The 24,104-nt window shown below is 35.8% G+C and overlaps 1 non-coding gene across 1 annotated transcript; it reads right to left on the reverse strand.

Annotated features, from left to right (window-relative positions):
* Positions 1-1,968: 1,968 nt before the first annotated feature.
* LOC121225910 (small nucleolar RNA R71) lies at positions 1,969-2,075 on the reverse strand. Its single transcript, XR_005923813.1, has one exon. It is a non-coding gene; the product is annotated as a small nucleolar RNA R71 (small nucleolar RNA).
* Between the last annotated feature and the right edge of the window lie 22,029 nt (positions 2,076-24,104).

The following is a 24,104-nucleotide window of genomic DNA, read 5'->3' on the forward strand; positions in this document are numbered from 1 at the left end:
AGTCCTGAAAGAGTTAAAAAAATCAGAGATTTTCCCGAAGATTTGCTGATGACTGAGTCTTAGTCCTGAGTTGTTGTGGCACTCAAATTGACCAAAAATCAAGGAAAAATCAGCTACCTTTTCTCAATTCTTTGCCGGCCACTCTTGGAGGAAGTTTCAATGGATGGACACTCCTATTTTTAGCAAACTAGCTCCCTTGCCTCACCTTTAATCATCCCTCATCCCATCATCTCTCACTCATTCATCATTCTCTCAACTCTTTTAGCTATCTTTCCCCTTCATCATTTTTGCATAAGGATTTTAACAATTAGGCCTCTTAAAGAACCCTTGGTCGGCCACCTTGGAGAGCCATCAGCAAAGGAGCAACTCAAAGAAGTGAAGGAGCCTCGTTAGTCAGAGTCTTGGGTGACAGCCACTCTAAATTGGGTTTAATCTTTCTTTCCTTCAAATTTAATTTAAAGATGTTTGCTATGCGTTCTTTATTCTTTTTTACAACAATGATAGCTTAATTTTGTTTAAGCTAGGATGATTATTTTGATTAAATAACATTTATTTGATTCATGCTTATAATGTTTGTGCCTCAATCGATCATGTTTTCAATTAAAATCGAGTCTGTATTTCATTCATACGTGATTGAAATGCACCTGAATTAGCTTAGTGATCCTAACCAGACGATGGCTAATGGACGCATAAATTAAATGTGCATGCTCAATTTAGATCCTAACCCGATTGAATTGTAGGTTGTATAACAACTCTAACCAAGCTCTGTTATCTCCATAGTTTTTAGATTTGTGTGATTAAATTGTTTCAAAACTAACACGTCCCTGTTACCTCACACGAATGCTAAGAAACCTGTAGTAAATAAGGATCAGTAAAATGCGTATTTACTAAGTAAAGGATTCGAGAAGGACCTAATGTGGTTTCCAAACTCATGAAAGATCGAGTTGCCATGGAATGTTTTTCCGACTGTTATTAAGCATGTTGATAATGAGTTGAGTTTAATTAAAGTAATTATCCTAGGTTATTTATGTTATAATTGTTGCAAATTGTGTTTAATTTTACTAAAATCTATTTCATTCATATAGTTTTCATACTTAGGATAATTTGTATTAGGCATCATTGCATTTAGTTTAATATATTTTAATCATTTCTCAAATATATTGTGTTTTTATTTATCAAATTGTTGATATAATTTTACAAATTAAGTGACTTAGCACAAATAAAATCTCTGTGGAGACGATAACTCGATACTTACTTATTACTTGATAACGACTGTGTACACTTTCACAAAACCCAGCGTTACAAGTTTTTGATGCCGTTGCCGGGGATTGTCAACTGTTGCCATAGTCATTTTTTGTGAAATTATTTATTTACAATTTGATTTATTTCTAACATTAATAACTTATTCTTTTTTATTTTTTTGATTTTTTGTTCAGGTGTTTATGAGCATAGATCAAATTATCGATTTATTCCCTGTAGACCCTAAAATTGAGCGAACTTTTAGACAAAGAAGACGTGAACGAACAGCTCAAAGACAAGTCGAGATGGACCTTGGAAATCAGAATCAAGACCCAGGTCATGAAGTCGATTATGTACAAAATCCTATCCTCATTGCCAATTATAGGGATCGATGCATCAGACAATATGCTGTGCCACTTTTTATTGAGTTAAACCCAGGAATTAGAAGGCCAGATATTGAGGCAACCCAGTTTGAATTGAAACCAGTGATGTTTCAAATGCTACAAATGGTAGGCCAATTTAGTGGAATGCCCACGAAAGATCCACATCTCCACATTCGATTGTTTATAAAGGTGAGTAATTCATTCAAGATAGCCGGTATGACTGAAGACGCACTGAGGTTGAAGTTGTTTCCATTCTCGTTATGAGATCGAGCACAAGTATGACGAGTCTTTGTATGAATTAGCAGAAAGATTTTTGGTTAAGTATTTCCCACCTAGCAAAAACACTAAGTTAAGGAATGAGATCACAACTTTCCAACAATTGGATGACGAGTCTTTATATGAGGCTTGGGAGTGATTCAAGGAGTTACTTCGTAAGTGTCCTCATCATGGGATTCCTCATTGTATCCAGTTGGAGACATTCTATAATGGTCTCAATGCACATACAAGATTGATGGTAGATGCTTCCATGAATGATGTAATTTTGTCTAAGTCTTATAATGAGGCTTATGAGATCAAAGAGAGGATCGCGAGTAATAACTATCAATGGCCAACAAATCAAACAGCTTCAGGAAGACGTGTGGCCGGAGTTCATGAAGTTGACTCCCTCACTTCATTATCAGCTGAAGTATCGTCTATTTCGTCTATGTTAAAATAGTTAACCGCTAATAGTACTAATAATTTTGCAGCTCAGCCACCAAGTCTGTTTGAAGTAGTTTCTTGTCTGTACTATAGGGAAGGTCATTCTTTTGTGAATTGTCCATCAAATCCCGAGTCAGTGTACTATGTGGGGAACCAAGATCAAAATTGGAATGGACAAGGACCTCAATCCAACTTCTAAAATCCTTCATGGCATAATCATCCTAACTTTTCTTGGAGCAACCAAGGAAATGGACCGAACAACATCTTATTGTAGCAAAGACCTAACCAATCTCAAGGGTTTAATCAACAAGCTTCAAAACCACCTCAAACTGAGGCATCAAACAGTTTGGAGAACTTCTTGAAAGCGTACATGCCAAAGAATGACGCTTTGATCCAAAGCCAAGCAGCAACACTAAAAAATTTGGAAAACCAAATGGGTCAGTTGGCTACAGAGCTTCGTAATAGACCAAAAGGAACCTTGCAGAGCAATACTGAGAATCCAAGGAATTTGGGTAAAGAACATATCAAGGTAGGGGCATTGCAAAGTGGTAAGACTCTGGAACCCCGGTTAATTGATGTCGAAGATGAGCATGTTGAAAAGGAGGAAAGTAAACTAGATGTTGAAGTTCCTACTCCAAAGGAATCAGAATCTGTAAAGTCTGACAAGGTAAACCCTGACTTAGTGAATTCAGATATTTTAACATCTTCTTTGGATGCAGATTTACCTACTCAGAAAAGTTGTCCAGTTCAACCGAAAGTGCCATCACCTCCATATCCGCCAAGATTGCAGCAACACAAGCAGAAACAGGAGGTGCAATTTAAGAAGTTTTTGGATGTTCTGAAGTAGTTACACATCAATATTCCATTGGTGGAGGCTTTAGAACAAATGCCGAATTGTGTGAAGTTTATGAAGGATATATTGTCTAAGAAGAAACGACTGAGTCAGTATGAGACTGTTGCCTTGACAAAGGAGTGCAGTGCGTTCCTGCAGAACAAACTGCCACCGAAATTAAAAGACCCAAGAAGGTTTAATATACCCTGTAACATTGGTGAATCTTACTGTGGTAAAGCTTAGTTTGACTTAGGAGCGAGTATCAACTTGATGCCTAAGTCTATTTTCAAGATGTTAGGGATAGGTGAAGTAAGACCTACAACTGTGATACTTCAGCTAGCAGATCGATCTTTAGCATATCGTGAAGGAAAAATCGAGGATGTTTTGGTAAGAGTCGATAAATTTATTTTTCCTGCTGATTTTATTATTTTAGATTTTGAAGCACATAAGGAAGTGCCAATTATCCTTGGGAGTCCTTTCCTAGCCACAGGGAGAATATTAATTGATGTGCAGAAAGGCGAACTCACCATGCGAGTTCAAAATGATCAGGTAACCTTTAACATTCTTAAATCAATGAAATTTCCTGAACCGACAGAGGAGTGTTCAGTTATAGAAAAGATAGAAACCTTGGTTTCTATAGAAAGAAATTTTGAAGAAGATCCATTGGAGAAAGCCTTAGATCTTGACCATTTGGAGAATGAAGAAGGTGAAGAAAACATAGCTTTGATGGAAGCCAATCTGAGAAATTTTTTCAATCCACACGGGTTGAACCGTTGGAGTTGGAAGTCAAAGAATTTGTGCAAACCAAGTTGTCAATCAAAGAACCACCTACACTCAAAATAAAGGTACTTCCCATTTGAAATATGTTTATTTAGGTGACTGTTCTACTTTGCCTGTGATTATTTCAACAACACTGACGAAAGATCAAGAGGAGCAACTAATTGCTATTCTAAAGAAATTTAAGAAAGCAATTGGTTGGACCATAGCTAATATTCGAGGTATAAACCTTTCTTTTTGTATGCACAAAATTACTTTAGAGGAAGGTGAAAGAGCTCGGACTGATGGGCAAAGGAGGCTGAATCCTATTATGCAAGAAGTTGTGAGAAAGGAAGTGATCAAATGGTTAGATACGGGAATCATCTATCCTATTTTAGATAGTTCATGGGTAAGTCCGGTGATGCATTATGGGCCTATCGAGTAGCATTTAAGACTCCGTTAGGAATGACTATTTACCAGTTAGTCTTTAGAAAGTCATGTCATTTGCCATTAGAGTTGGAGAATAAAGCTCATTGGGCTTTGAAGCAGTTAAATTTTGATCGAAAGCAGGCCGGTGAGAGAAGGGTGTTACAACTGGATGAGTTGGAAGAGCTGAGGTTGTTTTCCTATGAGAATGCCAAAATGTGTAAAGAAAGATTAAAAAGATGACATGATACTCATATACAACTTCGCGAGTTTAAAGAAGGTCAGAAGGTGTTGTTGTTTAATTCAAGGCTAAAGTTATTTCCTGGGAAGCTGAAATCCCGATGGAAAGAACCCTATACCATATACCAAGTTTATCCTTACGGAGCTATTGAATTATACGACAATTATAGAGGTACATTTAAGGTTAATGGTCAACGTCTCAAACACTACTGAGATGGTGAAGTTGAGCGAATTAAATCTTCGCTCAAATTAGTAGACCCTTAATTTTTCATGAACTCATTGTGTAAATAAATAAATAATTAGAACTTATTTTCTTAATTTATTACATTTAATTAATTCTATATAAGGAGATTGGAACTTAATTGGGACCTCTGTGACCCCTCTAACCTTTCCTGGGAATTAATTTAATGTAATTTGTTAAGAAGAAATTTTCTAATTAAAATTTTTAAGTTTCATTTTGTTCAGTTTAAAATTTAAATTTTTATGTTAATAAAAGGGGTCAAACTAATCAGTTTTTTTTAAGATACAGTCTGAGTTTGAGGCCCAAGACAGCAAAAAAGAGGGAAAAAATTAGGCCTTGTCGTCACACCCATTACTTGCTGCCCAAGTAACTTTAATGTAGCTAAATTTTACTACATGTTGCCCTAATTTTTCCCTATATAAACCCCTCTTCATTCTACTAATTTTCATATCCCTCAAAGCAATTTGCTTCCACCCTAAAATCCCTAAATCTCTTCTTTGTGCCGTTAACCTCAAATCTTAAAAGAAACACTAGTCCTTTTTTTTCTTTTTGTTCAAATTCCCTATGCTACCGCAAAGAGATCGTCGCCGCGCCATCCTTGCTGTCGCAAGATTTTTGCCGTAGAAAGTTATACCAACTTTGTCGATTTCTCTTTTCTCTCTTGTGCAGAAACTCTACCAAATTTTTGGGAAAGTACCATGTCTCGTAAAAGAACTAGATCACCAAAGACTACTCCTGAAAACCCAATTGTGGTTGATGAAGAAGTGAAAGAGCGATTTGATTCAATTTTCAAGCATCAACCTATGATACCGGAAAAAGGTTTTAATCTGAAGAGCAATGATGTGATGGTTGTTCCTGTGCCAATTAGAAAGATAAACAATACTCTCAAATGGGAATGATTCTATGTTGCTCGTTCACTTCCCGATGATAACCTAGTTTGAGAACTCTATGCTAGTTTAACTACGCAAGATGCTACTGAAGTCATTGTTCAAAAGAAAAAGGTACCTCTTACTTCTAGGTCCATTAATGATTTGTTTAATTTACCTAATGTTGAAGAAGATGAGTACTACCTTATGATGAGCAATATTAATTGGTCTTTTCTTAAACAAGTGCTTGATGTTGTGGCAAATCTGGGATCCCAATGGATTATAAGAAAGTATGAGAGCCATCCTTGTCGAAGAAAATACTTGAAACCAGTAGCAAAGGTATGGTTTTATTTTGTTTGCTACAGTTTTATGCCTATCTCACACAGTTCCACCATCTCGATGGAACGGATGCTCTTGTTATATGCAATCTTGATAGAAAAGTCCATTAATTTTGGGAAAATTATCCCCAATGAGATTCATGATTGTGCTAAAAAGAAGGTAGGAAGTGTTTATTTCCCATCATTAATTACTTCACTTTGCTTAAAAGGCTCGTGTTAAAATACAAACAAATTTGAAAGGGCGATATGTTCAAGGATACATTACAAATTATGATCTTGAAAGATTAGTAGAGAGGGTGCATGAACTGAATCAAGGCGAGCAAGAAGAGCCAACTGAGCCAGATACAAAGGAGTCAATAGATGGAATTGAAACTGAAACTAATTTAGTTACAGACACTGAAGAAGAAGAATCTGATAAGGAACCAAATGGTCCTCAACCAGCTGAAGGAGCTGAAAACCTTGAACCTAGGGTTGAGCTAGAAGAAGAACCAGTCAAGCTAAGTGTTGGACCTGAATATACAACTCCCATGCTGACTTCTGCAAGTACTTCAAGGAAGTCAGAGTTGTCAATTTTGATGGATATGTGCAAGTTCATGCACAATCAGCAACAAACTTACTGGAAATATGCAAAAATTAGAGATGATTCAATTCGAAATACTTTTAAGAATATCTCTAAGACTTTTGTTCCTGAGTTCTCAAATGCTATCTTTGAGACATGGACAAAAGAGACTGACGATGCAAGCGAAGATAGAGTTAAATAAGACAAGGGGAATAAGTCAGAAAAATAAAAGAGGGGATTTTTGTCTTGTTATTTATTTAATTATTTTTAGGTCTTTAGGAATTTATTTCTTTAGTAATTAGGATTTAATTTTTGCAAAATAAAACATAGCAAGCATGAATAAATACTTCTTTAAAAAAGAAAGATTAAGTGATGTGGCAATGGGAATGAACATTTCTAGGATTGAGTTATTAGGAAAGACTTCGTATAAGGTAGCTTGTATGCAAGCATGAATGATGATTTTATGGGAATGAGAATGAATGTTTAGAGAAATTCTTTTTAATAAGGTAGCTTGTATGCAAGCATGAATGATGATTTTATCTGAGTGATTGTATGTTATCATGAAAAATGAAATGTTTTTATGATCTTAGTCTTAGGTAATGTTTGCCATGAAAACTTAGTTTCTCTTGAGATTAGACATGCATGAAGGTTTACATTTTTAGAAACTTTCTTGAGGCGAAATCCTAGGGGACATAAAAATCTAAAATGATATAGGCACCATTTTTCTTTGGATCGTTTGAACCTTTTCAAGCCCACCTTATGATATTAGACCCTTGAAACTATAATTTTGAGCTTAAAGGCCTATTCATTGTAATAAACCTACATTATAAGCCAGTCCCATCTTTTTAAAATTACCCTAATTTTGTGCATCTATCTTAACTAAAGTTGTCTTGGGAATCAAAATTTGAGGAAATTTTCATAAAGATGTATGTGCTCATGCTTAAATAAAAACAACAACAACAACAACAACAACAACAAAGACAAAGAAAGAGTGAAGAAAAATTTGCTCAGCCTCCAAAAAAAATGTATGAGTATGAGTTAAAAATAAGTTTGGGGAGTTCCACAGGTTCACTTGAAGAAAAAGGTTGAATTTCGAGAAATCCAAGACAAGTTAAAGGTTAAGATTTTGAAACCGAAATGTCCCATCTCTTAAAATCCCCACCTTTAACTGAGCCCCATTACAACCTTCTAAAAGACCTATTGATTTGATGATTATGTCACCTACATTAGTGGAGAGGAAGTATTAAGTTCAACATATGAAGATCATAAATAAGCCTTATGATTGTTTTACTTGATTGATGAGAATTTGTGTTGAATGAAAAATATTATCTATGGTTGTGACATACATGCAAACTATGATTCATTTTGGCATATCTTGAAACTTTGAATAAAATTTTCGAAATGTTTGTATATTAGTTACTTGTTAATAAAGAAGGTCTATGAGCATGAATTTATTGATGCATGATTATGAGACAAAGATTGATGCTACTTACACTCTTAGCAAAATTTGCCTTAGCAAGACCTTGTGTTGTGCATGAACATTACTCGGGACGAGCAATGATTTAAGTTTGGGGGTATGTAAACTCAAAAATATATAGGATTTTCCTATATAATTCATTCCCTTTTTACTTAAATTTGTTGTTAAAACCAAGTAATTGTTTAATAAATTAATGAAATATGCGGAAATATGAAATTAGTACATAGAAATTATTAAAATGTGATTTTATACTTTATTATATAGTTTTCATACATAAAATGGCTTATTTTATATTAATTTGAGCATATTATATTTTAAAACTATAAAGTGGGCCATGCATGATTAAATTAAATAATAAAATATAAAGTTATATTTAATAATTCAATTTTAATATTTCAATAATAAATTGGGTTTTAATTGATTAAGTAAATTGATTAATTAAAGTGGTTAAATTATATTATTTGGTCCTCTAAACTATCTTCTATTTTTGGACAGGGCTAAGAGTTTTCTTCTAATTACAAAATCGCCCAAATTGGGGACCAAGTCAACATATTTTCAGCTGCACATGGATGTCATAAACCATTTTTTGGTTTAATTATACAAATTCCTTGAAGAGTTAAAGAAATCGGAGATTTTCCCAAGATTTTCTTATGACCGAGTCTTAGTATTGAGTTGTTGTAGCACTCAAATTGACCAAAAATCAAGTAAAAACCAGCCACCTTTCCACAATTCATGGCTAGCCACTCTTGGAGGAAGTTTCAAAGGATGGACACTCCTATTTTTAGCAAACTAGCTCCCTTGCCTCACCTATAAATAAGAGCTCATTTCTCACTTTTTCAATCATCCCTCATCCCATCATCTCTCACTTATTCATCATTCTCTCAACTCTTTTAGCTATCTTTCCCCTTCATCATCCTTGCATAAGGATTTTAGCATTTAATCCTCTGAAAGAACCCTTGGTCGGCCACCTTGGAGAGCCATCAGCAAAGGAGCAACGCAAAGAAGCGAAGAAGCCTCGTTAGTCAGAGTCTTGGGTGATAGCCACTCTAAATTGGATTTAATCTTTATTTCCTTTAAATTTAATTTAAAGATGTTTGCTATGCGTTCTTTGTTCTTGTTTACAACAATGATAGCTTAATTTTATTTAAGCTAGGATGATTATTTTGATTAAATAACATTTATTTGATTCATGCTTATAATGTTTGTGCCTCAATCGATCATGTTTTCAATTAAAATCAAGTCTGTTTTTCGTTCATACGTGATTGAAATGCAACTGAATTAGCTTAGCAATCCTAACTAGGCGATGGCTAATAGAAGCATAATTGAAATGAGCATGCTCAATTTAGATCCTAACCCGATTGAATTGTAGGTTGTATAACAACTCTAACCAAGGTATGTTATCTGAATAGTTTTTAGATTTGTGGGATAAAATTGTTTCAAACCTAACATGTCCCTGTTACCTCACATGAATGCTAAGAAACCCTTAGTAAATAATGATCAGTAAAATGCATATTTACTAAGTAAAGGATTCTGAAAGAACCTAATGTGGTTTCCAAACTAATGAAAGATCGAATTGCCATGGAATGTTTTTCTGGATGTTATTAAGCATGTTGATAATAAATTGAGTTGAATTAAGGTAATTATTCTAGTTTATTTATGTTATAATTGTTGCAAATTGTGTTTAATTTTACTAAAATCTATTTCATTCATATAGTTTTCATACTTAGGATAATTTGCATTAGGGATCATTACATTTAGTTTAATATATTTTAATCACCACTTCTCAACTATATTGTGTTTTTATTTAACAAATTGTTAATATAATTTTACAAATTAAGTGACGTAGCACAAATACAATCCCTGTATAGACAATAACTTGATACTTACTTATTACTTGATAACGACTGTGTACAGTTGCACAAACCCCAACGTTACACAAGTCATCCACATACAATGACACAATCGGCAATGCTTCTTTCTCAAATTTCTTCGCATAGAGTGTAGGCTCAATAATGCTCTTTTCAAACCCCAGCTTTGACAAATAAGCATCAATTCTCTCATACCAAGCTCTTAGAGCCTGTTTTAGGCCATACAAAGCTCTCTTGGGCTTGTAGACCTTGTGTTCTTCACCAAGAACTTTGAAACCATCTAGCTGCTCTAACAAAGATTTTTGCTTTGAGAAAACCATTAAAAAAATAGATTTAACATCCAGCTGGTGCACTTTCCACAACTTTTGAGCTGCTAAGGCAAACAAGAGCCTTATGGTATCTAACCTTGCAACTTGTGCAAAGGTTTCTGAAAAATCAATGCCAAATTGTTGGCTATCTCCCTTCATAACTAGCATTGCTTTGTGCTTGTTCAGTGACCCATCTGTATTATTCTTGGTCCTGACCACCCATTTCACACCAATAAGTTTTCTATGTGCTGGCCTATTAATCAGCTGACATGTACCATTCTTGTGAATCATTTCCATTTCTGCTTTCATTGCTTCTTTCCAACAATCCTCCTTTCCAGCCTTATCAAAACTGGAAGGCTTAACACGAGCCATATCACATCTTTAATAGATGTATCTGATAGTCCTCGTACCTTTGACAGGTACATCATCATATTCTCCCTCAATTTTAGCTTCATTTCGAATATGATGCACATCAAAACCTTGCTGGTCTTGCTCAAATAAACTTGTATCTGTTCCATCCCAATTCCACAGTTGCCTTTACTGAACTTCACATATCTGCTCACAACAATCCTTTCAGTGGATGGATCGAAGACCCTGCACCCTTTCTTTGTTCTGCTATAGCCAACAAAACTCCAAGCACAGACTTTCATTCTAACTTGGTTCTCTTTTCAGCTGGTACAAGTGTGTAACTTAAACAGCCAAACACTTTCAAGTGTGAGATAGTAGGTTAGTGTCTAAACCAAGCTTCAAATGGTGTTTTTTCTTTCACAGCATTTGTTAGCAGTTTCTTGAGTAAATACATTGAGGTATTTACTGCCTTAGCCCAAAAAAGGTTGGGCATTTTCCCTTCAAACAACAAACACCTGGCCATATCAAGGACAATTATATTTTTTCTCTCACAAACACCATTCTAATGTGGTGTGTAAATGGTGGTTAATTGATGTTGAATTCCAACTTTATCACAAATATTTTGAAATTTTTGAGACACATACTTAGTCCCATTGTTTAATCTCAAGACCTTCATCTTACTACTAGCTTGATTCTCAGCTAAGGCCTTAAATTTGCAAAAGAAATCAGCTACTTTTGACTTAAGCTTCAAAAATTCACCCAAAAAAATCTGGTACAATTATCAATGAATAGCACATAATACCTGCTACCATTCCATGAGGAGGTCTTCATAGGTCCACAAATGTCATTATGGACCAATTGAAGCCTTTCTTGAGCTCTTCATGCCTTGTTTATAGGAAAAGGCAGCCTGACTTGCTTTCCTAGCTGGCAAGTTTCACAGGCTCTATCTATAACATTGACCTTGGACATATCTTCAACTAGGCTCATTTTATGCAGCAAACTAAGTGACTTATCGTTCACATGCCCAAACCTTTTGTGGCATAAACATGATTCATCAGTTAAACTTGTATAGGCACTTATGTCCATCTAATTTACATCCAAAACAAAACATATATTGATCATGGCAACTGTCACTAGTTCTTGACCAAATGAATCTTCAATCACACACAGATTATCTTTGAAAATAAGTGAGTGAACCTTTTCTAACAACTGACCAACACTTAGCAAATTTTGGTCTATATAAGGTAAAAAAAGCACATCTAAGATAGTTTTGTTACCTGAGTTAGTGCTGATCACAACCTTGCCCTTGCCCTTGGCCTCAATGAACTCACCATTCTCAATTTTGACCTTGGACTCAAAGCTGGTATCCAACTCTTTAAACAGTCTTTTATCTGATGACATGTGATGAATGCAGCCACTGTTAATCAACCAGTTCTTTCTAACCTTGCTCAAACTTGCAAAATAAGAAGTAGTAAAAACATGCTCCTCCTAAGCTTGAGCTTGATTCTGCTGCTGTGGTTGTGATTTTCCTTATCTTTTACAGAACTTTTCCATGTGTCCAAGTTGCTTGCAACTTTTACATTAAATGTCAGGCCTGTACCAACAATATTTTTCCAAATGAGTGGACTTCTTGCAGTGGGTGTATGGTGGAAACTTTCTTTTTATGCATCTTTCTTTGGCTTGTCTTTCTTTTCAGACCAAGGCTTCTTTCCTTTGTAGCTTGAGCTTGAGCTTGAGCTTGGGCTCTCTTTTCTCCTAGCTTGAAATGCTCCTTCAGAATGCTTCTCCATCCTATTTACCCTTCTCTACGCTTGTGCATAAAGAGCATTTATCAGATCTATTAAGGATATAGTTGATAGGTCTCTAAAGTCCTCCAAAAAAGAAATTTTTAACTCATACTTCTCTGGAAGGGTTGTAATGACCTTTTCAACTATTCTTTTGTCATTGAAATCATCCCCAAGAATCCTAATATTGTTAACTGTAGCCATTATCCTATCAGAATACAGCTTAATGGATTCAGACTCTTTCATCTTCAGATTCTCAAAGTCCCTCCTTAGGTTGATCAACTGCTGCTGTATGGTTTTATCTAAGCTTCGAAACTCTTCCTTCAGCCTGTCCCAAGCCTGCTTTGGATAGTCACAAGCTAGTATCCTTGTGAAAATTACATCTAAAACTCCATTTTGAAGTTTTGGCACAATCCTCATTGTGCTGCCTAATCTAAGCTATTGTAGGATTAGGTTTAAAAGGTAGTGGCTTTATGTCAGCTTGAACAACACTCCACAGATCATAAGCTTGTAGGTATGTCTTCACTTCCACAGCCCAAATGTTATAGTTTTCACTAGCAAAAATAAGTGATGGTGGTGAGAAACTCATTCTTTTGCAACAACAAAAAACTAACGAAATAGCTTATGTTTCTTTTCTTTCAAGCACATAACACAAATAAACAATCCATAACAAAAGCCACTCAAAGATGACAGGCTCTGATACCATTTGTTAAGTTTTATCAGTATCTAAAGATAAAAGCAAAGAAAATTTGTGTTTGAAAGATGAAAAATAACAGCAAAAACAAATCGGTTGAGAGAAAAAATTGACAACTCTCATTACTTTTCATAGTAACAATACAGTGTGCATAAAGAGCTTCATAACATTGGAAGCAAACAAAACATAACTTGTGCTAGTATCCAAGCTGTAAAATCAGCTTAATGATAACCTAAGAAGCTACTAAATCAGCTAAGTAGTTGACTAACCTTAGCAAAAAACAAAATTACAATCAAACTAAACATGGTTTTCATGTTACAAAAAGTTCTAAGAACCAAATTACACATTGCACAATTTGTTGCTGCTGTATTGCTGCCAACTTTCAACACCCCTCCTTGGCTACTAAGAAACAAACCCCAATACTTCACAAATACTCAAACCTTGTATTCACTAGTGCCTTTGTTAAAATGTCTACAAGCTAAATCTCTGTACTGCAATGACTAAAATTAACTTCTCCTGACAACTCAATTGCTCTAACAAAATGGTAGTTGATCGTAAAATGTTTAGTCTTGCCATGAAACATGGGATTTTTTGCACTAGCAATAGCAGACTGGTTGTCCATCTTGATCTCTGTTGCTTCTTCTTGATCAATATTGAAGTCACTTAAAAGTTTTCTAGGCCAAATGGCTTGATTAATAGTAGTAGCAGCTGTAATGAACTCTTCTTTTGCAGTGGAGTGAGCTACTGCTTGTTGTTTCTTAGAACTCCAACAAAAGACCCCTAAACCTAAAGGGAAAAAGTAGCCTGATGTGCTATCATATCATCAACTGAGCCTGGCCAGTAACTATCTGAATAGCCAACCAGTTTCATCTGCTCAATCTTCACAAACTTCACCCCATAGTTTAGGTTCCCTTTGAAATATCTTAAGACTCTTTTAGCTGCCTTGGGATCAGAAACATTGTAGCAATGCATGAACCTAGATAGAAGGTTGATTGTATACATGATGTATGGCCTTATTTATATCAAATAGACTAGACAACCTACAAGGCTTATCTAGCCTCTCTCCTTCACTCTTGCTCGAGTGCTAGCAGGTTTGCATTTTATCATGCAAAACTTGCGTAAAATATTAAGTGAAAAAGCTTGTTGGCTTATGAAGATGCCATGTTCAATTTGATTCATTTCCATGCAAAAAATATAGGTCATCAGACCTAGATCAGTCATCTCAAAAACATCTTGCATCTGCTTCATGAACTCTACAATCAATTAATTCCTACAAACAGTAACCAGCAAGTCATCCACAAACAATGACACATTCAACAAGGCTTCTTTCTCAACTTTCTTCACATAAAGTGTAGGCTCACTAATGCTCTATCCGAACCTCAACTTTGACAAATAAGCATCAATTCTATCATACCAGGCTCTTGGAGCCTGTTTTAGGCCATACAAAGCCTTCTTGAGCTTGTCGACCTTCTGTTCTTCACCAAGAACTTTGAAACCATCTGCCTGCTCAACAAATATTTCTTCTTTGAGAAAACCATTCAAGAAAGCAGATTTAACATCTAACTGGTGCACTTTCCTCATCTTTTGAGTTGCTAAGGCAAACAAGAGCCGTATGGTATCTAACCTTAAAACTGGTGCAAAGGTTTCTAAAAATTCAATGCCATATTGTTGGCTAACTCCCTTTAGAACTAGCCTTTCTTTGTGCTTGTTCAGTGACCCATCTGCATTGTTCTTGGTCCTGAACACCTATTTCATACCAATAAATTTTCTGTGTGCTGGCCTATCAACCAGCTCCCATGTACCATTCTTGTGAATCATTTTGATTTTTGCTTCCATTGCTTCTTTCCTACAGTCCTCCTTTGCAACCTCAACAAAATTAGAAGCTCAACAAGGGCCATATCATATCTTTAATAGATGTCTGTGGTAGTCCTTGTACCTCTGATAGGTACATCATAATATTCTCCCTCAATTTTTACTTCAGTCAATATCTTGTTGGTCTTGCTCAAACAAACTTGCACCTGTTCCATACCATTTCCAACACTTGCCTTCACTGAAGCTCACAACAATCCTTTCAGTGGATGGATTAAAGACCCTACACCCTTTCTTTTTATTGTTATAACCAAAAAATTTCTAAAAAAGTGTGTAACATAAACAGGTAAACACTTTTGTGTGTGAGATAGTATGCTTGTGCCCAAACCAAGCTTCAAATGGTGTTTTCCTTTCGAATCAACCCGAGAAAAGGTCGGGCATTTTCCCTTCAAACAACAAACACCTGGCCATATCAAGGACAATTATATTTTTTCTCTCACAAACACCATTCTAATGTGGTGTGTAAATGGTGGTTAATTGATGTTGAATTCCAACTTTATCACAAATATTTTGAAATTTTTGAGACACATACTTAGTCCCATTGTTTAATCTCAAGACCTTCATCTTACTACTAGCTTGATTCTCAGCTAAGGCCTTAAATTTGCAAAAGAAATCAGCTACTTTTGACTTAAGCTTCAAAAAATTCACCCAACAAAATCTGGTACAATTATCAATGAATAGCACATAATACCTGCTACCATTCCATGAGGAGGTCTTCATAGGTCCACAAATGTCAGTATGGACCAATTGAAGCCTTTCTTGAGCTCTTCATGCCTTGTTTATAGGAAAAGGCAGCCTGACTTGCTTTCCTAGCTGGCAAGTTTCACAGGCTCTATCTATAACATTGACCTTGGACATATCTTCAACTAGGCTCATTTTATGCAGCAAACCAAGTGACTTATAGTTCACATGCCCAAACCTTTTGTGCCATAAACAGGATTCATCAGTTAAACTTGTATAGGCACTTATGTCCATCTAATTTACATCCAAAACAAAACATATATTGATCATGGCCACTGTCACTAGTTCTTGACCAAATGAATATTCAATCACACACAGATTATCTTTAAAAATAAGTGAGTGAACCTTTTATAACAACTGACCAACACTTAGCAAATTTTGGTCTATATAAGGTAAAAAAAACACATCTAAGATAGTTTTGTTACCTGAGTTAGTGCTGATCACAACATTGCCCTTGCCCTTGGCCTCAATGAACTTACCATTCCAAATTTTGACCTTGGACTCAAAGCTGGTATCCAACTCTTTAAACAGTCTTTTATCTGATGATATGTGATGAATGCAGCCACTGTCAATCAACCAGTTCTTTCTAACCTTGCTCAAACTTGCAAAATAAGAAGTAGTAAAAACATGCTCCTCCTAAGCTTGAGCTTGATTCTGCTGCTGTGGTTGTGATTTTCCTTATCTTTTACAGACCTTTTCCATGTGTCCAAGTTGCTTGCAACTTTTACATTGAATGTCAGGCCTATACCAACAATATTTTTCCAAATGAGTGGACTTCTTGAAGTGGGTGAATGGTGGAAACTTTCTTTTTCTGCATCTTTTGTTGGCTTCCCTTTCTTTTTAGACCTAGGCTTCTTTCCCTTGTAGAATGAGCTTGAGCTTGTGCTCTTTTTCTCCTAGATTGAAATGCTCCTTTAGAATGCTTCTCCATCCTGTTTTCCCTTTTCTGCTTCTGTACATAAAGAGCATTTATCAGCTCTATCAAAGATTTTATTTATAAGTCTCTAGAGTCCTGCAAAGAAGAAATTTTGGACTCAAACTTCTTTGGAAGGGTTGTGATGACCTTTTTAACTATTCTTGTGTCATTGAAATCATCCCCAAGAAGCGTAGTATTGTTAACTGTAGCCATTATCCTATTAGAATATTGCTTGATGGATTCAGACTTTTTCATCTTCAGATTCTCAAAGTCCCTCATCAGGTTGACGAACTGTTGCTGTCTGGTTTTATTTGACCATCGATACTCTTCCTTTAGCCTGTCCCAGGTCTTCTTTGGAAAGTCACAAGCCATTATCCTTTTGAAAATTACATCCGAAACTCCATTTTCAAGGCATGACATAGCCCTGTACATTTTGGCACAGTCCTCATTGTGCTGCCTATTCTAAGTTATGGTAGGATTAGCTTTAAAAGGTGGTGGCTCTGTGTCAGCTTGAACAACAGTCCATTGATTATGAGCCTATAGGTATGTCTTCATTTTCACAGCCCAAATGTAAAATTTTTCACCAGAAAAAACAAGTGGTGGTGGTGGTGGTTAGAAACTCATTCTTTTGTAGCAACAAGAAACAAAGAAAATAGCTTTTGTTTCTTTTCTTTCAAACACATAACACAAATCAACAACACATAGCAAAAGGCCCTAAAAGATGACAGGCTCTTAATACCATTTGTTGAGTTATATCAGCGTCTAAAGATAAAAACAAAGAAAATTTGTGTTTGAAAGATGAGAAACAGAAGCAAAAACAAATCGATTGAGAGAGAAACTTGACAACTCTCATTACATTTCTTAGTAACAATACAGTGTGCATAAAGAGCTTTATAACATTGGAAGAAAACAAAACGTAACTTGTGCTAGTATCTAAGCTGCAAAATCAGCTTAATGATAGCCTAAGAAGCTACTAAACCAGCTAAGTAGATGACTAAACTTAGCAAAAAATAAAATTACAATCAAACTAAACATGATTCACATGTTACAAAAAGTTCTAACAACCAAATTACACATTGCACAATTCCTTGCTGTTGTATTGTTGCCAACTTTCAACACTCCTCCTTGGCTACTAAGCAACAAACACCGATACTTGTCCTCAAATACTCAAACCTTGTATTAGCTAGTGCCTTTGTTAAAATGTTTTCAGGCTGAATCTCTAAACTGTAACGACTCAAAATAACTTCTTTTGATAACTTAGCTGCTCTAACAAAATGGTACTTGATCTTAAAATGTTTGGTCTTGCCATGAAACACAAGATTTTTGGCAATGGTAATAGCTGACTGGTTGTCCACCCTGATCTCTGCTGCTTCTTTTTTATTAATATTCAAGTCACTCAAAAGTTTTCTAAGCCAAATGGCTTTATTAACAGCAGTCGCAGCTGCAATGTACTCTGCTTTTACAATGGATTGAGCTACTGCTTGTTTCTTAAAACTCCAACAAAAGACCCCTAAACCTAGTGTGGAAAAGTAGCTCGATGTGCTCTTCATATCAGCAACCCAGCCTACCTAGTACCTATCTGAATAGCCAACCAGTTTTAGCACTTCAATCTTGACAAACTTCACCCTATAGTTTAAGGTCCCTTTGACATATCTCAATACTCTTTTAACTGCCTTGAGATGCGTAAAATTGTAGCAATGCATGAACATTGATAGAAGGCTGACTGTATACATGATGTCTGGCCTTGTTGCTATAAAATAGAGCAGACAACCTACAAGGCTTCTGTAGCCCTTCTCATCCACTCTTTCATGGTCACTCTTGCTGGAAAGCTTTTCACCTTGTACCACAAGAGTGCTAGAAGGTTTGTAGCTTATCATGCAAAACTTACTTAAAATCTTTAGTGCAAAAGCTTGTTGGCTTATGAAGATGCCATGTTCAATTTGATTCATTTCCAAGCAAAAAATATAGGTCATCAGACCTAGATCAGTCATCTCAAAAACATCTTGCATCTGCTTTATGAACTCTCCAATCAATTAATTCCTACAAACTGTAACCAGCAAGTCATCCACATACAATGACACAATCAACAAGGTTTCTTTCTCAAATTTCTTCACATAGAGTGTAGGCTCACTAATACTCTATCCGAACCCCAGCTTTGACAAATAAGCATCAATTCTATCATACAAGGCTCTTGGAGCCTATTTTAGGCCATACAACGCCTTCTTGAGCTTGTAGACCTTGTGTTCTTCACCAAGAACTTTGAAACCATCTACCTGCTCAACAAATATTTCTTCTTTGAGAAAACCATTCAAGAAAGCAGATTTAACATCTAACTGGTGCACTTTCCTCATCTTTTGAGTTGCTAAGGCAAACAAGAGCCTTATGGTATCTAACCTTAAAACTGTTGCAAAGGTTTCAAAAAATCAATGCCATATTGTTGGCTATCTCCCTTTACAACTAGCCTTGCTTTGTGCCTGTTCAGTGAACCATCTGTATTGTTCTTGGTCCTGAACACCTATTTCACACAAATAATTTTTCTGTGTGCTGGCCTATCAACCAGCTCCCATGTACCATTCTTGTGAATCATTTCGATTTCTGCTTCCATTGCTTCTTTCTAGCTGTCCTCTTTTGCAGCCTTATCAAAATTGGAAGGCTCAACAATGGCCATATCACATCTTTAATAGATGTCTGTGATAGTCCTTATACCTCTAACAGATATATCATCATATTATCCCGCAATTTCAGCTTCATTCTTAACATGCTGCAAATATATATCTTGTTGGACTTGCTCAAACAAAATTGCATCTATTTCATCCTATTTCCAACAGCTGCCTTCACTAATTTTCACATCTCTGCCACAACAATCCTTTTAGTGGATGGATCGAAGACGCTGCACCCTTTCTTTGTGTTGTTATAGCTAACAAAAACTCAAGGCATGGACCTTCTTTCTAACTTGGTTCTCTTTTCAGCTAGTACAAGTGTGTAACATAAATAGCCAAACACTTTCAAGTGTGAGACAGTAGGCTTGTGTCCAAACCAAGCTTCAAATGGTGTTTTGCCTTTGACTGCATTTTTTGGCAGTGTTTTGAGTAAATACATTGAGGTATTTACTACCTCAACCCAAAAAAGGTTAGGCATTTTCCCTTCAAACAACAAATACCTGGTCATATCAAGGACACTTTTGTTCTTTTTCTCACAAGCACCATTCTGATGTGGTGTATAAATGGTGATTAATTGATGTTGAATTTCAGCTTCATCACAACTCTTCTGAATTTTTTTAGACACATACTCAGTTTCATTGTTTAATCTCAAGACTTTGATCTTACTACTTTCTTGATTCTCAGCTAAGGCCTTAAATGTACAAAAGAAATTAGCCACTTCTGACTTCTTCTTCAAGAAATTTACCCAAAAAAATCCAATACAATCATAAAAGAATAGCACAAAATACTTGCTGCCATTCAATGAGGAGGTCTTCACAGGTCCACAAATGTCAGTATGGACCAATTGAAGCCTTTCTTGAGCTCTCCATGCCTTGTTTTCAGGAAAGGGCAATCTGACTTGCTTTCCTAGCTGACAGATTTCACAGGCTTTATTTATAAAATTGACCTTAGACATATCTTCAACGAGGCTCATTTTATACAGCAAACCAAGTGACTTATAATTCACATGCCAGACCTTTTCTGCCATGAACATGATTCATCAGTTAAACTTGTATAGGCACTTATGTTCAACTAATTTACATCTAAAAGAAAACATATATTGATCGTGACCATGTCACTAGTTCTTAACCAAATAAATCTTCGATCGCACGCAGATTACCTTTGAAAATAAGTTAGTGACCCTTTTCTAAAAACTGAACAACACTAAGCAAATTTTGGTCTATATAAGGTTCAAAAAGCACATCTAAGATAGTTTTGTTACCTGAGTTAGTGTTGATCACAACCTTGCCCTTGCCTTTGGCCTTTGGACTCAAAGCTGGCATCCAACTCCTTAAACATTCCTTCATCTGATGACATGTAATGAATGTAGCCACTGTTAATCAACCAGTTCTTTCTGACATTGCTCGAACTTGCAAAACAAGAAGCAGTAAAAATATTCTCCTACTGAGCTTGAACATCCTCAGCAGCTTGAGCTTGATTCTGCTGCTGTGGTTGTGTTTTTCCGTGTTTTTATAGACCTTTTCCATGTGACAAAGTTGCTTGCAACTTCTACATTGTATGCCAGGCCTGTACCAATAATATTTTTCCAAATGAGTGGACTTTTTGCAGTGGGTGCATGGTGGAAACTTTCATTTTCCTGCATTCTTCTTTGGCTTCTCTTTCTTTTCAGACCAAGGCTTCTTTCTTTTCTAGCTTGAGCTTGAGCTTGAGCTCTCTTTTCTCCTAGCTTGAAATGCTCCTTCAGAATGCTCCTTTATCCTATTTGCCCTTCTCTGCTCTAGTGCATAAATAACATTTATCACCTCTATCTAGGATATAGTTGATAGGTCTCTAGAGTCCTCCAAAGAAGAAATTTTTGACTCATACTTCTCTGGAAGGGTTGTAATGACCTTTTCAACCATTTTTTTCACTAAAATCATCCCCAAGAAGCCTAATATTGTTAACTTTAGCCATCATATTTTCAAAATACTAATTAAAGGATTCAGAATCTTTCATATTTAGATTTTCAAAGTCCCTCCTCAAGTTGATCAATTGTTGTTGTTTGGTTTTATCTGATCTTCAGAAATCTTTCTTCATCTTGTCCCAGGCCTGCTTTGAAGAGTCACAAGCTATTATCCTTGTGAAAATTACATCTGAAACTCTATTTTGAAGGCATGACATAGCCCTATACATTTTGGCACAGTTTTCGTTGTGCTGCCAAATCTAAGCTATGGTAGGATTAGCTCTGAAAGGTGGTGCCTCTATGTCAGCTTGAACAACACTCTACATATGAAGAGCTTGCAGGTATGTCTTCATTTTCATAGCCCAAATGTTATAGTTTTCACCAGCAAAAACAAGTGGTGGTGGTGGTGGTGAGAAACTCATTCTTTTGCAGCAACAAAAACCAACAAAATAGCTTCTTATTCTTTTCTTTCAAGCACATAACACAAATACACAACACACAGCAAAAGGCCCACAAAGATGATAGACTCTTGATATCATTTGTTGAGTTATATTAGCATCCAAAGATAAAAACAAGTAAAATTTGTGATTGAAAGATGAAAAACAGAAGGAAAAACAAATCAGTTGACAGAAAAAATTGACAACTCTCATTGCTCTTCTTAGTAACAATACAGTGTGCATAAAGAGCTTCATAACATTAGAAGCAAACAAAAAATAACTTGTAATAGTATCCAAGCTATAAAATCAGCTTAATGATAACCTAAGAAGCTGCTAAATCAGCTAAGTAGATGAGTAACCTTATATAACACCCAAACCTGACCTAGACTTTATGACTGAATCCAAAGATGTCACAGAGGAGGGTTTTGAAGACGGAGTCGTTATGATTAATCATTCCAGCTTTATAACTCATTTTCGCTTATATATATTGTCAAAAGCAATATTTAATTATTTATTTGCCAAAACTTAAACTACAACGGAAGTTATAGAAAACATTATATTTGGAAATCACGTTTGCATTTTCAGAAAACCTTGTTTTAGTAAAACCATGTTTTAGCTAACGGTCGCAAATAAAGTGTTAAAACAAAAATCCAAAACCCAAAAAGTCCGGAGAGTCCAATTATTACAAAAGTCCAGAAATAATCCTTAAATTAAAATAAAAACCATAAACTTAAACTGTTTACGAACTCGTGGTCACCGTGACGTCACACTGATCTACCTAAGTCTGTGGATTACCTGAATAGGACAGAAAAATAGATATGAGTTTTCATAAACTCAATGTGTAACCCAATAGAAATAGTCAAGCAATACATACAAAAATATTATAAACAGTTAGATACAGATTCGGACTTATGTCCATTTCAGATACATGTAACAAAATCAGATATGCAAAATCCTACTCCCATTCTCTACACACCATCTCTGGCCATCCCATCAGCCCATGTTGGGTTATAAACACCACCAATCCCTACACACCATATAGTTTCGATGCGACATGTTACAGATAAAATGCAGTCAAGTTGCCAAAATAAGCTGAAATGACGTCGTATAGATCACTTCCTCCACATATACAAAACCCACCCCAGTCACAATTACAGAAAAAACAAATACAGTAATATCATGCATAACATGCTCATATATAGATATCATATATATATACTTATCAGAATAATCAAAGGTGCATACAATTTCCTACTCAGAGCAAAATATCAAATTATCATATCAGATAATTTTAGGGTTTGATTAGCCCTTATCAACTTTACGATAGGCCCACAGCCAACCGAAACGACTCGAGCGACCCTAGGGAAAAATCCTGAATTATAGGCTCACAGGCCCATGTGGGCCCACATACCCGAGTGGGCCACATAGCCACACCCACACCACCACATTGTCGTGTCTTGCACACAGCCATGCCCTCGTAAAACACACAGCCATGTCTCGCACACGACCAACCACACAGCCAAGCACATGCCCATATGGCATCGACAGATTGGTTTTTCGGCTTTTGCCAAAGTTCAAATTTCTGTGTTTCGGGTACACACTTCGTTTGGTTTTGATGCAAAAACACTCCTGAGCCACACAACACCTAAAATCGACAAACCAAACTCACTAAATCAATCTTAATTCATAATTAAACTGAAACCATAAAACTGAAAATAGTTTAATTTAAGCGTTCATCACTTACCCCAACACCCCGAATGATTTCAACTACGATTCTGCAAAAGGAAAGCCCCGTTCTACATGATTCACTACTACCAAAGTAGAAAATAAAGTTCCAGCTGACAATTTCGAAATCAAAAACTACAGAAACACTAGAATCCCATTTACCAAACAATCGAAGGAAAAAGAAAAAACAAGATGTAGATATTTGATGTCAAATCGAACATAATGGAAGGAAGTACAAACAAAAAGAAAACAACGAAAGAGTAGAGAAAGGCAAAACAAAATTGACGTCAGTTTTTCCTGAAAAGAGAGAGAGAGAGGAAATTTTGAAAAAGAATTAAAAATAAAATAATCAAAACCACTTTGATCACAATCCCATTACATCCACTAACTCATAACCACCTTTGAATTTTAGCTCTACCGAAACTCTATCAGAAAATTGAGCAAAAATTAACACCCTCGTTCAAGCAAGGATTCAAACACAAGATCTCAAACAATGTAACACCGTACCAAACAGGCTCATTCTAATATGGATTAACAAACAATTTTATAAAAGTCCACTCGACAAGGGTAAGGCTTGGATCAAAAATAACAAAAAATGCCAAAAGTGGAAATTGAACCCAAGGCCTCTTACACACACCCAGAACATTTAACCACTGAAGCAAATACATATTTGTGTCAAATATTTACAGAAATAGAAATAAATTATTCAGGGTGTTACACCTTAGCAAAAAACAAAATTACAATCAAACTAAACAT

This window comes from Gossypium hirsutum, chromosome D13 (genome assembly GCF_007990345.1).
Source record: "Gossypium hirsutum isolate 1008001.06 chromosome D13, Gossypium_hirsutum_v2.1, whole genome shotgun sequence".
Taxonomy (NCBI): Eukaryota; Viridiplantae; Streptophyta; class Magnoliopsida; order Malvales; family Malvaceae; genus Gossypium; species Gossypium hirsutum.